Source organism: Carcharhinus amblyrhynchos, chromosome 6 (genome assembly GCF_965287045.1).
Source record: "Carcharhinus amblyrhynchos chromosome 6, sCarAmb.v2.hapA, whole genome shotgun sequence".
Lineage (NCBI taxonomy): Eukaryota > Metazoa > Chordata > Chondrichthyes > Carcharhiniformes > Carcharhinidae > Carcharhinus > Carcharhinus amblyrhynchos.
In genome coordinates, this window is record NC_137329.1 from 79,814,178 (window position 1) to 79,828,692 (window position 14,515).

At 39.2% G+C, this 14,515-nt stretch overlaps 1 protein-coding gene across 9 annotated transcripts in view; it reads left to right on the plus strand.

Annotated features, from left to right (window-relative positions):
- LOC145344036 (ataxin-7-like protein 1) overlaps nucleotides 1–14,515 on the plus strand; it is a 253,456-nt gene that overhangs the window by 63,508 nt on the left and 175,433 nt on the right. Inside the window, exon 2 of one of the 9 annotated variants that reach the window (XM_080190779.1) lies at nucleotides 12,360–12,511. The exons of the other annotated variants lie outside the window; for them this stretch is intronic. The gene's annotated coding sequence lies outside the window, so the exon portion shown is untranslated. The remainder of the gene's footprint in view (nucleotides 1–12,359; nucleotides 12,512–14,515) is intronic. 9 annotated transcript variants of the gene reach the window in all.

Genomic DNA, 14,515 nt, shown 5'->3' on the forward strand with positions numbered 1-14,515 from the left:
ATTTAGTCTAACATTTTTATAATTAAAGAGTTGAATAAATGGTCATCACGAAAATTTTATCATGAATTTTGTACAGATGACTTGTTACTTTGATGAAATTAATGCTGCATTCTGTTCTGATGCTTTTCTTTTTTGGTGTATACATGATTGAACAATTGAACCAATCCAGTTATCAACTGTTTTCTTTCCCAGAAATCTTTTAGAACTTCCATTATTGTTGGGTTAATTGCTTCTCAACCAGTCAATTATGGATTCCTGCCCCATCCAGGAGAATGAGGCTGCTTTATAGCAATACTCAGTGTAGCGTAAATGTGAGATAAACAGTCTTTGGGATCAGATATTAAAGGTCTGTTTTTGTGTACAGGTTGATGATAAAAAGATGAATCTTAAAAGAATCAAGTTGTCTAATACTCCAAATCGGGACAACATTTCCTTTACTTCCCTCCTATGGGCATATTCTAAAGGAAATGTGTTCAGTTTGATACTTTTTTTATATCTATATATCTTTAGTGATCTTTATTTTCTATCAGAAATTTGTAGCTGATTGTTTGGACCCTTTGGATGTGAAAAGCATTGTTGTGTTAAAAATGTAGCCACATGCTGCTCAAGTATCTATTGACCACTGCTCATTGTGCAATGAATAAACTCTAATTTCCTTTTCATTCCATAAATGTCAGTTGACCAACAATTAACCTGAAAAACAAAATGTTGAAACAATATCAAGGTAAAAGCAGGATATGAGTCATCTGATTATCTATGTACTGTTCCATTCTTGGCTATACCAGCCAATTTGGTAAGCCCATGACTTGCTTAATATTTGATTTGATGTGCATTCCAAAAATTGACATTTGAAACCGATCAAATGACACAACCCTACTTATATAATTAATAAATGCACTTTGATGTTTCATAAATCATAAAACACATTGCACAGATATTCGCTCTTTGTTGCAGTAAATCTTTGCTCCTATTCTCTATTATCATGTTTATGTAATAACTTAGCAAACAGATAAAATCTTTCTCGGGTATTTCTAATAAACAATAGCACAATGTTTTATTTTCTTGGGTGAAATTAATCAAAATGATGTTCTGTGTTATGTAGAATTCCTTGAAATGCTGTGGCGTACAAATAGACACGAGCAGAGAAATGCTTACTTTGCTAGTACGATGCTCCTTTGTCCATTATTTTAGCATGTGCATTTTGAGTCCATCACTGCCTGTTAAAATACTGGGTACAAAATGTCACAAAACATTTTATCTGTTAATGCCAGCAACAAAAATTTCTGGGATCGGAAGCAACAAATTGCACACTGATAGTTGCATCCCAGTACATAGTTACTGGATTTTGACGAAGCGTTCTTCATGCTGACAACAGTAATTGCAGTGACAATAATAATAGAGGTTGCATAAGCTATTTTATGATTTGTTTGTTAAGGTTCAACCTGTATTGTCCTTTGCGTTACCTAGTTCACTGAGAACAAAACAGCAGGTAGTTTCTTAAGACTTCTCATGAATGAGATATACACAGGAAGGGATCTTTACTTCTAAGTGCCATAGCTGAATCATTTGCTGTCATTTCAAACTCTCAGCATCAGAAAAAAGAGATTTGTTTTTAATAGTCTCTTAAATCCATAATGTAATCATTTTTGAAAGAAAACTGAAAACATATCAAAAGACATTTTAGTGGGAACATTTTTCAATCTGTCATTTTATGTGGAGTTGTGTGTTGACTACATGGAGTTTTGAAAAGCCGAAGCTCCACAAGTTAGTGAGAAATTGTTTGTCATGGAGTGGAATATGTAAAAATACTGATATTCCTGTGTGGATTTTAGGAAAGCTTTTGACAAGTTACCACATGAAATGGTTGATTAACAAAATTGAAGTTCTTGGAATCGAAGGTTGGCGTCCAGTTGGATAAAGAATTGGTTTAAGGGCAGACAGTAGTGAGTCATGGTAGCTTTGTTTTTTGGATTGGAGGGTTGTAGGCAATGTTGTTCCTCTAGGGTCAGTGCTGAGACCACTGTATTATCTGCTATACCCAAATGACTTGGATCTTGGAGTATAAGGTAAAATTTCAAAATTTGCCAATGATAGCAAACTTGGAGTAACAAAGGGTGAAGATTATGCAAACTTCCTGCAACAGGACATAGGCTGGCAGAATAGGCAGACAATTGGCAGATGGAATTTAATACAGAGGAGTGTGAGGTCATCTGTTTTGGCAGAAAGGATAGGGAGAGATATGGCACAAGAGTACAGGAACAAGGAGACCTAAGGGTACATGTGCATTGACCTTTGAAAGTGGCAAGACATATTAAGCAAGTGGTTAGCAGAGCATATGGGATCTTGGGCTTTACATACCAATAGTAGTTTTCAGTTCGGAAACAGGGAAATTATGCCAAACCTTTGTTAAGCTCTAGTTAGGCCTCAACTAGTGTGTTAGTTTCAATTCTGGTCACCACACTTCAGAAAAAATGTGAGCACCTTTTAGAGGGCCAGAGGAGATTTACCAGAATGGTTCCAGGGATGGGGGTCTTAGTAACAAGATTAGATTTAAAGGCATGGGTTGTTTTCCTTGGAGCAAAGGAGATTGAGGGGAGTTTAAATAGGGGTGTACAGGCTTAGATAAGGTAGACAAGGAAAAAAACTTTCCAGTTAGTTGATGGTATAAGAACTAGGGGGACACAGATATAACATTTTGGGTAGGAGATGCAGGAGGAATGTGAGGAAGAACTTTTTTACGCAGTGAGTTGTAATGACCTGGAACTTGCTGCCCACGAGGGTGATGGAAGTGGAAACAATCAATAATTTCAAAAGGCTATTGGATAGGCAATTGAAGGAAATAAACTTTCAGGGTTAAAGGGATTGAGTGTGAGAGTGATATTGAGTGGATTGCTCAGCTTGCGGAATGAGCATGGACTTCATGGCCTGATTGGGCTCCTACTGTGCCATAACTGACTCTAGAAACGTAATGGAAGAGTGAGAAATTGAAATAAAGAATTGAGAAAGACAAACTCAATTGATAGCTTGTACTGTTGCTTCTGCACTTTGCAAAATCCCTAAATGATTGTGCCAGCAGTTTTGCATTGTTTGGTAAAGTCATTTCAAATTATAGAATTCAGATAGATTATACAAAATTCCAGCAATTTATTTTTTAAGTTTTAATTATGTATTTTATGTGGTGCCAGCATCATTACAGTAATATTTCAATCTAGATGATTGATGTAAGATAACACATAGTCAGTCCTTGAGTATGAAGAATTTGGTAAGAATTAAGTTCATTTTTCAGCTCTATTTTAGGGAAGAATGAGGTTTAGGAATTTAATTGCACTTTATTCAACTTGCAGTTATTTGGTTGAAGTTTAACTAAACCAGGCTGCACTTTTGTTTAAAGTTTTAAAATCTGAACCTACCCTTGTCAGGATTTAATCTGTGATGAACTCTGATATACAATTCCGAGCAGAGCTGTTGCGCACATGACCTTTCACCCGGTCTTTGCCGTGTTTGAAAAAGATAAAGGTGAGTTCTTATTAAACCTGTACAAATCGATGATAGATGGCCCTGGTGAGTCTGGAGAAGTCTGTGTCTTGATCTCTGGCAGTCAAATTAAAAGTTGATCTTTGCATGAAGTAGATTCTAAATTTATGGCAGCTGCTATTAATTCTTGTATGCTTCACCAACTTGAAAGGTTAGCTATAAAACTTAATTGTTCTACAGGCAATCATCATGGCTATACTATGCATCTTTCCAACTCTGTTCAAAATATCTTTGCACATGTGTGCAGAAGACAGGGCTGATATGCTCACCACCATCTACAGGCAGATGTGCCAAGTAGCTGATCCATTTCTGCCTCCTCCTGAGATTCCCAACATCACAGAAGTCAACTTTTTTCCAATTTAGTTCACTCCATGTGATATCAATAAACAGCTGAATGCTAAGGCTGTGGTCCTTGACAACATCCTGGCTGCAATCGTGAAGATTTGTGCTCCAAGATAAGCCATACCTCTAGCTGAAATATTCCAGTACAGATACAACACTGGAATGTACCTGACAAAGTGGAAATTGCCCAAGTATGTCCTGTCCACCACTAACAGGACAAATCTAATGTGGCCAGTTGTGTACCCATCAATCTGATGTCATTATCAGCAATGGAATGGAAGGTATTCTTAGTACAATCAAGCAATGCTGACCAGTTCACTTCCAGACATTACTATCTTTGGATCATAGTAATGATCTTGCTCCAAGCCTGGATGAAACAGTTGAATTCCACAGATGAGGATGAGTGACTGCCCTTAGCATTAAAGTAGCATTTAACTGAGTGTGGCATCAAGGAGCCCTGGCAAACTGAAGTCACAGGGATTTGGAGCAAAACTTTCCATTGGTTGGAATCATACCTCCCACAAAGGAAGATGGTTATCGTTATTAGAGACCAATCATCTCAACCTGAGGATATTGCTGCAGAAGTTCATCAGGGCAGTTTCCTAGGGTCAACCATTTTCAGCTGCTTCATTAATGGCCTTCCCTCTATCACAAGGTGGAGATGTTCAGCCTGATTTGCAGTTCTCCAGAGAAGGAAGCAGTCCTTGTCTGCATGCAGCATGACTTGGACAGTGGGACAATGACAACAGCTTTGGGCTGAGAATTATCATTCGTGCCACACAAGTGCCAGACAACAACAGTCTCTGATGAAAGAGTGTCAAAACTTCAGTCCTTCGCCGCCTAAATGTTGTGGCTACAAGAGCAGGTCAGAGGCTGGGAGTTCTGCAGCGAGTATCTCGCCTCCTGACTCCCAAAGCCTATGCACCATCTACAAACCACAAGTCAGCAGTGTGATATCTGGATAAGTGCAGCTGCAAAAAAGTTTGATATCATCCAGAACAAAGCAATGCGCTCTGTTGGTACCCAGTCCACCTCTGGTGCATCTTATTTACCGTCTACAATAAGTTTTGGTGATGTATCTTTTATTGGGTATGCAGGGCTAAAGAAGTTACAGTTATGGCCCTTCACCAATGCTGTCTTCACGGCTTTCAGGTTTTCTAGCAAATCCTGTGCTTAAAGTTACAGATAATCTTGATTACCTTAAACTCTTTCCTTATCTATTTTTCCTCCACTGCAGTGATCCTTTCCACTCATTCATTATTCAACCCTGTTCCATGTTGTTCAATTCATTCAGATTGCAGTGTAATACTTAAATCACCACATTTTGACCTCATGCCTTTCAAAGAGATAATAAAAGTCTCATTCCGTCCAGTCATTCAAAAACACATTTCTTATTTTCTCCCACACGTAACCAAGAGCTTTCATTTCTTAATATCAATGGTTCCCTCATTAGTTCTGATTTCTTTGTTTTGCTTTCCTTGCTATTTTCAAACATCAAACTTCACCTTCATCTATTCCAATGCTCAAGTTGTCTTCAGTGAGTTGGTTGCCATTGCTGTGTTCAATAAATCTCAACACTTTTTGAATAAAAGTCCAAATCCTTCAAGATTTAAAAACTCTCTCCAGATTTGGGGAGGGTCACACAACATGTTTTGAATTTGAACACGATTGAAGGAAAAGCTTTTCAGGGAATTGTTCCTTCTCTGCAGCAAGCTTAGTTCTCTGATCTGGAAACCCAGCATTGTATTTGTTGCTTATTTTTAAGATTCTGAAATATATAAAATTGCACTAAAAGAACTAGCCATTCAAATTAATTTTGGATCATTCATTAATTTTACGCACAAGGTGAAGCATCAGTTCTGTGAAAGATAATTGTAGTTCCAGTGTGAATTCTCTTAATAGCTAAGGATTACTTAGTACACATACCAAAGTTTGCCTATTTATATTTTCATATGTAGTTGTTACAGTGCAGATAGTCTAAGCTAGTTGCGCTGGCAAAAAAGCCCATTAGTATTCTTGACAACTTTACAATTTAAATGTGTTTTGCTAAAACTATGTGCATATGTCCTCTATAAGCTAAATTGAGCACACGTTCATGAGATTTAGGTGTGTTTCTTGTTGACTTTGTGTAATTAAGTGAGAGGTCAGTGGATTAATTTATTAGATTGTGTATGTAAAATTATATAAATTCTGGATGCCATGATACGGAATACTTTTGCTACTGAGTAATTAAGAAATGTTACATTCAAAATGTCGGTTTTATACAGATCTTTTGTAACCACTTTGAAAGTTGCTTTTCATTCTGTTTTGTTGTGGCTTGAGTGTCACATTTCAGCCTGAGATCAGAGTCATCCTAGAGAGGACCCTTTCAATGATGTTGCTTCTTTGAATTCATGGTTTGCAATTTTTTTTGAATACATATCAGACAAGGATTTTTTTTCATTGCTTATATATTTTCAGGTTAGTTGAAGAATAACAGATGTTTCTGTTAAGAACTTATCTAGCTTAGCAGCTGCTCGGCTTCCTTCTCTGTGAAGAGGACTATTTGTCTTAATCTTCAAAAAAGAGCAGAAAGTGACTAGCTTTTGCCTATTGGTGTTTTATACAAAACGTGACGGACAAGCTAGAAGCAACATCATCAGTAAATTGGCTGATCTGATGCGGAGAGTCAAGACCAAATTAAGTCTTCAGCTAAATTAGGGTTAAAAGGTAGAGATTAATAGACTAGGACATGCAAAATTAACTCAGGCCCCATTTTAGTATAATTAATTTTGCCCTTATTTTTATATTGCCAAAATAAATTACGTCCGCACCTGCTTGGACAGTTTATGTTGCATATTGTAATTGCACCCTCCAACAAGTGTTGATCCTCTTTTTTCTTAATCTTTTTCACTTTTGGCTCATCTTCCTTTCCTCCATTTGGCCTTTTGCTCATTAGATCATTTTGTCATTTTCTCATGGAAAGCTGTTAAAATGTTTGGAATTTTCTGATAGGCATTGTGTTCTTTGAATTTTTGGTTCCTAGTGTCATAGAAGAGAGGTTAAATTTGTGTCTTAGAATAATATAATCCCTAAGTGCAGAAGGAGCTTGAGTCGGCACCAGTATGTTTAAACTTCATTCCTGCGGAGAAAAAAAAGGGGTGGCACTGTGGCATAGTGGTTAGCACTGCTGCCTCACAGCGCCAGGGACCTGGATTCAATTCCGGCCTTGGGTCACTGTCTGTGTGGAGTTTTCACATTCTATCCGTGTCTGCGTGGGTTTCCTTCGGGTGCTCCAGGTTAGTTGTATTGGCCGTGCTAAATTGACCCGAGTGTCAGGAGAATTAGCAGGGTAAATATGTGGGGTTGTGGGAATGGAACCTGGATGGGATTGTGGTCAGTGCAGACTCAGTAGGCCAGATGGTCTCCTTCAGCACTGTAGGGATTCTATCAACTCTCTGAAGAGTATCATACCTGGACCTTCACACTATCCCTGTAACCCTGCACATTTTACCGTGGCTAATACACATCTTTTGGACATAGGGGCCATTTGGCATGGGCAACCCACCTAACCTGTGCATCTTTGGAGTCTGGGAGGAAAGCGGAGCACCCGGAGGAATCCACGCAGACACAGGGAGAATGTCTGTGTGGAGTCTGCACAATCAGCCAAAGCTAGAATTGAACCTGGGTCCCTGGCTCTGTGAGCAAACCACTGTGCCCACTGACATTGTGTCAGTTGAAACAAAATTCTGAATAAATGTTTTGACTTTCTTAATGTTATTAAATTGCATGGGTACTAATGTAGAGATTTATAAATTATAATGTTAATAGAATCATTACTGAACTGCATCCCATTACTCGTATTGTTTCCTGATGTGTTGCAATTACTAACAAGATTTAAACACTTGCTTTAGTTTACATATCTGATGGGAATTTCAAACATGTAACAACAGCTTGCATTTGTATAGCACCTTCAACATAGCAAAATAATGCAGTATTTTGTTAAGTAATTGAAGTAAATTAAGTTTAACCAGCTGATAGTCATAAAAACTGGATGAATTGAAGTTTATAGAGTTAGTGACTGGTGAGGTTTAAAATATCGTATCTGACTGCCAACTATAGCTCATGGTAATTTCCTCCATATAATTTAATTCAGTTTTAATTTTATTTCACTTGTCATAATTGTGTGAACACTGTTGATCTCATTTCTGAATATACATTGTAATGGTAACACTGGTTCACTAAAAACTGCTACACTACCTCGGATAGGATCTTAAAAGGAAGAGTGCCATTCATATTTCCACACCGGATTCCATCACTTCATGTGATATCGTTAAACGGCCTCTCCATGGCCCCCTATATGCATCATTGATTCTTACTTGTAACCAAGTCAGTTGACTTCTGATGATGGTTTTGTCCTGGACCTACCCCTGAATGAGACTTGACTCTTTCTGAAAATGTCATGTACACAGCCAGGCTGTATATACAAAATGGGCTCTTAGATGAGTTTCAGACGTGTCGTCTGGACCATGCTACTTATTTGGACAAATTAACCATGCGGACTTTTCCAGGCCTCCTCTTAATAGGTTGAGTGATCTTAGTTGATGCTGTCCTGGGAAGGGTTGAGTAACTGCACTTTGGGATAAGAGAAAATTAATTGCAATTACTTCTTCAGTACCTTGAACACTGCAGTCTTTCAATGACAAAAGTGGCAAAACTACCATCATATCGTTCCAGAGATTCCCTTTCAAGAATTGTGCTATCTGTGTTTCTAGCACCACAGTATATCACAGCTCTTGGAGTTTAGCAGTGACAGCAGCATATCTGCATGTGAAAGGACCATAGGACCATGCATTTACCCATACCTGTCACAGCTTTGTGTCAAGTTAGAACTCGACACGTTCACTGCTGACAGTCTTTGCTTTCAAACAGCTGGTAATAGTTACAAATGGAAACTTCCTACCCTTTGCATAATAATTAGATTTTAGACTGAGATAGTTATGCTTTTCAAAGAAGCAAGCAATCTCTCTTTGTCAGGTTTTTAGATGCAAAAACTCAGAAAATCCTATCAAAATAACAGGGGCCACAAATGTTTCATGGGTTAGTGCTTCATCTATAACAACTTGTGAAGAATGGAGTGGTAAGACTAATGTGTGAACAGGTATGTAGTTTTTGAACACCACATGATAATTATAACCAATAACCATAATCATCGTGCTTTGACATGATGAGGTGCCGTAATTCAGAATATTTCAAAAAATGTAACTGCTTTTGAAATTCATTAAATCTTGTTATGTAGGCAAATGTGGCAGCCATTCCCACATTACCAATGTTCAATGGATAGCAATGAGATGAATCATTAAGTGCATCTGTTTTTGAGTTAGGAATGTTGGCCAAAAGACGAGTTCAACTCTATGCTCTTTTTTTTTTCAGAGCATCTTTGATTTCCTTCTGAAGAGTTAAATTGGTTTAATGTATACCCAAATTATGGAGCACCAATAATCTAGCAGTTCCTCAGTTTTATATTGGAGTAGTGAGGCACAAACTCAGAACCAGAGGTGAGAGTGCTTTCAGCTGAATCAAATTGACACAAACCATCTGTGGGCAAATGGTCTTGTCAGATTGAGTCTGATGGCAATCTAAGTGGTTCTTCAATTTTCTCATCACTGCTATATGGTCAATTGACCCTTTTGTGGACAGGTGACACCACAGTTATCAAACTGATGTTACTAAAGTTGTCTGAAGGCTGCTACTGTTAGAGCGAGTTGTCTATCAGTAAAATATGTTGATCTTCTTAAACAAGAGCATGCTAGTTGTCACAGGACCGGACTGCCCATCGGGAAATAGAGAAGTAGAGACTACAGACCCTAGTTATATCACGACCCACTTCTTTTTGGCTTCAGGAATATCAGCATTAGAATGAAACTTATTTGACCTGCTAACATTTCATGATTAGAATTTATGATGGGGTAGTGGGTGAGATGATCTTCAGTAAATCCATGCTTATTTTCTTATACCTGTAGAAGGTTTATTTTTCTATATTTCAAGAATTTTCACGGAAAAAGCTAGGTGTAGCAAACAATTTGGAAAGCAAATGACGTATTGGCCTTTATGGAATTAGAGTATAAAAATGAAGAGGTCTTGCTACAATTATATGGGGCTTTGCTGAGATTACACCTGGTATGCTGTATACAATTTTGATCTCCATGTTTAAGGAAGGGTATACTGCATTGGAGGAACAGAATGAACATTCACTGGATTGGTTCCCGTGTAAGAGTGTTGTCCTGTGATGAGAAGCTTAATAAATTGGGTCTACATTTGTAGTGTAGAGAGGTGATCTCATTGAAACATTCAGAGTAGGTACTGAAACATTGTTTACCCTGTCTGCGATATCTAGAATACAGGGTCAATGTCTCAGGATAAGGGCTGATCAAATAACACTGAGATGAGGAGAAATTTCTTCACTCAAAGAGTTGTGAATCTTTGGAATTTTCTACCCCAGAGAGATGTGGCTGTGACATCACTAAATATATTTAAGTCTGAGGTGGACTGATTTTTGGATTCTCAGGGAATCAGAAGATATGGGGTAGCAGGAGGGAAGTGAAGTTGAAACTCAAGATCAACTGTAATCTTACTGAATGACTGAGCAGGCTCAATGGGCCTTATGGTCTGCTCCCTCTCCTATTTCCTATGTTCTTACAGAAGGAGGAAGTAGTGGTACTATAAAAACTGCGTATAATGGGTAGCTGAAATTGATGGTGTTTAAAAAAAATACAAGATTGAAGAATTGGTCATTTAAAAATAAATCAAACATGGAGGTAAGTAGAACCAACACTAGGATGATTTGCATCTGGGATTAATACACTATCAGCACTTTATAAATGCAGTACGTAAGTCAGCTATTGGCAGAAAACCTGTTTCTTCAGGCTCAATGGTTAGGATATTGGCGCCTCAACTTGATTATTCCTACATTATGAGGAAAAGGGACATAAAAAGGTGAGTCGGTGACCATTTAGGTAGCTGATGGGACCTCACAATGAGGGCAATTACGGCTGGAATAAGAGGAAGAAATGTTAAAACCAATAGCATTGTTTAGCAGCTGCCTTGAGAGGAGCCAGAGCAAAGCACAAGGATTTTAAAGGAATTTTTGTCTCGTATTCTGAGAAAATTTCGCCTGATGCGAGTGTGTGTAATGGTAAAGTGAACCAGCTCTCAGGAACAAGTGTGGGGTAGAATCAGACCCTGCTTTAACTGTTAAGCAGCTGCCTTGTGGGTTCAGTGGACACAGGCAAGCAAAGAAACATTAGAACCTTTCTGGCTTTGATCAGCTGGAAGAAAGGAGTGTATACATTCCTCATCGATTTATAAAGGCAAAAGAAACTTCATGCAGTGAAAGAAAAAGCATTCAATGAACAGGAAACTCAGTCTGTACTGGATTAATACTACAATGAGGAAAAAAAAAGCTGAAACGTTGGAGGAAATCAGTTAAATACTACACTTTGCACTGTCCTAAATGCTTCAACTTTCCTAAATGCTTCAACTTTATCATCTTCTCATCAAAATTTTGAGAAATGTTTAAATAAAAGTTATTTGTTCCTGACTGAGAGAAGCCTTCCTCCTGTTATTGATGGTGTTAATAGCGTCTTACTGTTGCATGTGTCTGAACACATGGTCCTTCCTCTTTTTTTAACGAGGCTCGCACACCTTATTTTTTGTCAAGCAGAAAAGGTCTGCCAGAAAAGATGGAGGCTAAAAATTGGTTATGGCCCTTTTTCAGACAGAGAGGCTGCGATTTTCTACCTATCTATGCCTCTTGATATTGAGGCAGGCAGCATGCAAACTTGATGTTGTCAGCTCATTTGCTTGACTGTAAGTTTGAGTGGGATCTGCTCTGTTGGCTGCCTGAGTATTCAACAGGAGACTGAGCAAGTTGTGTTGATTGCATGATTCCTTCCTAAAGGGAAGCTGCATTGAATCAGAGGAGGCTGAACGTCAGAACAGAAAGTGGACAGAAAGCGGACTCCCAGATTCATGCCTATGGAGCTGGAGACCTTAGTGGTGAAAATGGAGAGGAGGAGGGAGGCCATGTTTCCGTGGAGTGGGGCCACTCTCCAACCAGATGGGAGTAGTTAGCTATGGAAATCTGTGCAAGGGGTCTGGCCCCAAGGACCTAATAGCAGTGCAACACAAAATGTAATGACCTCACAAGGGTGTAAAGGTCTGTGAAGGCATCTTCACATGACATTTCATATCCACCGCACCACTGTTTCATGCTGCTGAATGCACGAATCCCCTTCATTCACCTGGCAGCACTTCTAGCACCCAGGACTTGTGCCTAACATCTAGATACTCCACCTCCCCCTCACCCACATTCCAGTGATGCCAATCTCACATCCACCTTTTGTTGCCTCCACATAAACCCAGCTGTTCAACTGTGGCAGGCACATCACCAAACACAGTGCCCCACAATCACTCACCTTCTGCTTTCTCTCTCTTTCTTGCAGGACAAGGTGGGATACAATAGAAGGGTGCAGAACAGAACCAGCGGGGAACAAGGATGCCTGCAGTTCCTGAACCCTATGGAAGAGATGGTTCTCTGTACCATGGGGCTGACTGCCCACGGCATCTGACATCATTAAGAACATTGAGGATGATGGTATGTTCCTGCCTTCTGGCCCTGTCAACTCCCAGCACACCCTCATCCTGCTATCTGGCATGATGTGCAAACTGCTGATGGTGTGATCATGGACCTCTTGCTTTTCAGCTCACAATTTCCTCTCCTCATCTCAACCTTCCCCTTTCTGATATTCTACTTTCTGACACCTGAGAGCTGCTGCCTGCCCAGCCACAGCACATCCAGAAGGAAGAGAGGGCAACACTACTATATTGAGGAAGAGTTCATGTTGCTTGATCTGACACACTCAGCCACTAGTTGATACCGACACTGCACGTATCTTAGAAGTTAGTTTCGAGTGGGATCTGCACATGGAGAGTCCCTATGCATGAATGCCCTACAGCCAGATTAGGACAAAATCTGGTTTGTGTGCCAGTTTCCTGGAGGATGACATATTCTGCAGCAAGGATCTCAGCTGAGGACTTTGGGGTAGCATAGAGAAGAAGACTGATGAGGATGCATATTGAGAGGTGTCTGCATTGGCTGGTTTGCCAGCAACTCTTGTCAAGGAGCACAGACAAATGCAGCTCCTACTTAGTAGATGGCATGTTACAGACCTTTTTCCTCTCCCCGCCACTCCAACTCTGTCATGTTTTATGCCCAAAAAGACTGCAACTGCACTTCCATTACGATTGCAGTCTTTATGTGAACAGATCTCCCGATTCTGTGTCTACCCTGTGAAGGCGTGGCAATACTGTCAGCCAAATCCAACAAGTCATCAAAATGTTTTATAGCATTAACAGAGACTTTGCAATTTCAGTTATTTAAAATTGGGTAGTCACAAACAATTATTCTGATTAAAAATGCTCATTTTTATGACAAACCTATTTAAAAACTGCAGCAGTTTGCCACTCTTAAATCAGAAGAGGAATTTTTAAAACCTTGTATACTCTAACACTGTCTGATTGCATTTGTTCATGTCAGATTTCACATGTGAACCTGAGTTGGTGCAAGAAACCTGAGAAAACAAATTCCTTTTGAAAACCAGCGGCATCTTGATCACTGCACACACAAAAAACTCTTCCTTCAACATAATTTGTACTTTTTTTTGTTCCTTTTGGAAAAAAATGGCTTTGTTTCCACTTTTGGGCAATCCATTGATGTACTGATCAGCTGACTGAGCAAATATGTAAGGAGATTACAGATAGCGCCAAGAAAAGCAGGGTGGTACTAGTAGGGAATTTTAATTTTCCTAGAATTGACTGGGACAACCATAGTATTAGAGGCTTTGATGGAGAGAAATTTGTTGAGTATATCCAGGAGGAATTTTTCATTCAGTATATGGATGTCCTGACTAGAGAGGGAGCAAAACTTGACCATCTCAAGGGAGATAAGGGAGAACAGGTGACAGAAGTGTTAGTGAGGAATCACTTTGGGACCAGTGACTATAATTCCATTGGTTTTAAGATAGCTATGGAAAATGATAGGTCTGGCCCAAAAGTTAAAATTCTAAATTGGGACAAGGCCAATTTTGATGGTATCAGGCAGGAATTTTCAACAGTTAATTGGGGGAATCTGTGGAAAGGCAAAGGGACATCTGGTAAGTGGGACGCTTTCAAAAGTGTGGTAACCAGGGTTCAGGTTAAGCACGTTCCTCTTAGAGTGAAGGGCAAAGCTGTTAGAACTAGAGAACCATGGATGACTCAGGATATTGAGGCCCTGGTCAAGAAAAAGGAGGTACATGACGTGCATAGGCAGCTGGGATCAAGTGGATCTCTTCAAGAGTTTAGAGGGTGTAGGAGTAGAGTTAAGGGAGAAATCAGGAGATCAAAAAGGGGTTATGAGATTGCTTTGGCAGATAAGGCAAAGGAAAATCCAAAAAGTTTCTACAAATACGTAAAGGGCAAAAGAGTAACTAGGAAGAGAGTAAGACTTCTTAAGGATCAACAAGGTCATCTATGTGCAGATCCACAAGAGATGGATGAAATCCTAAATAGATATTTCTCATCAGTATTCAATGTTGAGAAAAGCATGGATGTTAGGAAA